The sequence below is a fragment of the Coffea arabica genome, chromosome 5c, assembly GCF_036785885.1.
Source record: "Coffea arabica cultivar ET-39 chromosome 5c, Coffea Arabica ET-39 HiFi, whole genome shotgun sequence".
Lineage (NCBI taxonomy): Eukaryota > Viridiplantae > Streptophyta > Magnoliopsida > Gentianales > Rubiaceae > Coffea > Coffea arabica.
Window position 1 is genome coordinate 26077284 of NC_092319.1, and position 2810 is coordinate 26080093.

The following is a 2810-nucleotide window of genomic DNA, read 5'->3' on the forward strand; positions in this document are numbered from 1 at the left end:
CACAATCCCAAAAGTTCTAAGAAACAGGTTTCAAGTTCGCCCAGGTTATTTCTAGCCTAGGCTCTGATACCACTTGTGACAGCCCCACCTTCCCCTAAGCCGTACCAAAGGAGTTAGCGGACTGCCTGCCCAGCTCTCGCCAGGACTACTAAAACGGTCAAACACTAACTCAAGTCGTTCGGGAAAATATTGGCGCGCTTAATCAACCCAATAAATGAGAAACGGGAAAACAAAAGGCAAAACGTAAAGCGAATAGTGGCTGCCACGTCACAATCCGCCAAGATCCCATTGATTACAAGAAATTTCCAACAATCACTGAAAAGAGTATATACAAGTCAAGTACAATCCATTGGATAGGAATACACCCTATTACAAACCACTTTTGTATGGTTACAAGCCAAAAGAAAGCATTTAAATCCAAGTACAACAAAGGTTCCAACTATTGAGGAGCTATACAAAATCTCTCGACTAGCTCCACTCAACTTACTCATCACAGTCAAAAGTCCAAAAGATAATTCCCTGTAAGGAAAACAAAATTTAACGGAGTGAGCTTTCGCCCAATGAGGTACTATCACGTACATATACCAAGATCACATAAACTCAAGAGCATTCAGTCCAAATACGTTCGTCAAGTAAGTAAAAGCAATAACACCCAAGTGTAAGGAATAAAAGGATACGGATGGCTCTCAGGAGCCCTTTTCCTCTTTTGCCATACTTGATCTCATCTCATTGACTCTCCGTCAATGTATACCAGGTAATCATGACCGTAGACCCCTCTTTACTCCAATTATCCGTCCACCTCACTTTCCCCTTACCGGGCCCGAACACCACACAGTACAGAATTGGTATTACTCGAGTAAACCGGAATCTAGGGTCTCATACCCAAAGATTCTCAAATACAGTTCCCATGGCTTGTCAAATGTCCCCGACCAAGTCCTTACTGGCTCGAGTCCATTGACTTCCAATGAGGTAGAGCTCAAAGTAAACAGTACAGATCCAGAGTTACATTAAGGATCGGCATCCAAGCGACACCAAATCAAACACAGTCAAGAGTATTCAAGTTATATCATAACCAAACAAGTAGGCCAGAGAGTACGAGAGTGGTAAAGTACACCCTCGCCTCACCTAGTCCAAACAATCATCACAACTAGTCCAAAACACAGAATTCAAGTACAAGAAAGCCACGGAATAACAAATATGTGAGTAGTACACTCACCAAGTCAAACAAAGTAATTTCACAAGTTTTCGCCCGACGTGAGCCTCGGATCACCGGCACGCCCTATAATAATCAAGAAAGTACAATTAAGACTCAAACACGAGTCGAATACCTTTTAATAGGAACTATTAAGGTAAAACCCAAATATAGCTTGGAAATGAAAAATACATAATATTTAGGGTTAAAAGTAGAAACAACCCTAAAATTATTCATTTCTAGTCAATCTCAACCCAACTCACAAGGATCCAATGCCCTAGACACTCGGACAGCATTTCCCCTAAAATTTCAGCTTTTCCAACCTACAAGACACCAATAAAAACCATCCAACACAACCACAAGCACCCAAACACTTCATAAGGCATTCAATATACTTCATTAGGGTCACAATACCCCTCAATACTAGCCAATTAGAAGCTCAACAATCAACCATAGCAAAGCCCCAATTGAAACCCTAAATCTGAAATTTTCCGCATAAGCGGCAATTTTCCGCAATTAACTACAATTAACGCACAAGTGAGCTATAAAACACCATTTGGAACCACCAAATCAAACCCAATCATATCCATCATATGAAACCAGAAAAATTCCAAGAAAAATCAGAAAATTAGGAAACTTCACTCCAATCCACCAAATCTTCCGTACAATCACGTATATAGCTACTATAAGGCACCACTTGGCCAAAATTAGAAACAAAAGATGAGTTCCAAGCAATATACCTTAGTTCTTCAAGAAAGGTTGAAGCTTAGAGAGTTTTCTTCCAAAACAACACCACCAAGGTCTTCAAACCCTCCTAGCAAGATGATTCTACGGACTAATTCAAGAAACAATCGGTTGATTTTCAAGATTGAGCAAGGATTTGGAGATGAAAGGTTGAAGAATGTTTTTCCTTCTTGGCTGGAGAGGTTCGGCTATGAGGAGGTGAAGAATGAAGAGGTTTTGGTCAAATTTGGACTTTTATGTAATGACAAAGAAAGTTAGGCAAAGTTAGGTAAGCTTGGTCCAACCACATTTGGACACGTGGCACCTTGTTTTGTTTAGTGTTATCCTCTTGTCCCTCCAGAGTTAATCCATCTAGGTAACCTCTAATCATCTCCTAACACCTAGTAATGAAATCCCTTTATGAACAATTTAACCGAATTGGTCGAATTTCTCTCACTAAATGCACTAGCGGGTCCCACGTCCAAAATACGTTCCAAATTTCTCACGAACTACCTTATACTAGAAAAATGATTTAAAAACTATATTTACTGATAAAATGTTAATAAAAGTAATATAATAAAGAAAATACAAGAAAACGGTGCACAGGAATAAAATAATAAACAGGCCCAACGTGATGTTTGTGGGGTTGGCGGCACGAAATCCAGGCCCAACTTAATCTTTGGAATGTTGGCAGCACCAAATCCAGGCCCAACGTGGTGATGTGATATTGGCGGCACGAAGTCCAGGCCCAACGTGATGTTTGTGGGGTTGGCGGCACGAAATCCAGGCCCAATGTGATGTTTGTGGGGTTGGCGGCACGAAATCCAGGCCCAACTTAAACTTTGGAATGTTGGCGGCACCAAGTCCAGGCCCAACGTGGTGATGTGATGTTGGC

At 41.0% G+C, this 2810-nt stretch overlaps 1 long non-coding RNA gene across 1 annotated transcript; it reads right to left on the reverse strand.

The window, feature by feature from the left end:
- Positions 1-244: 244 nt before the first annotated feature.
- Positions 245-2301, reverse strand: LOC140007482 (uncharacterized). The gene is made up of 2 exons (XR_011814794.1): positions 1933-2301; positions 245-519 (listed from the first exon to the last, which is right to left on the reverse strand). It is a non-coding gene; the product is annotated as an uncharacterized lncRNA (long non-coding RNA).
- Positions 2302-2810: the final 509 nt, after the last annotated feature.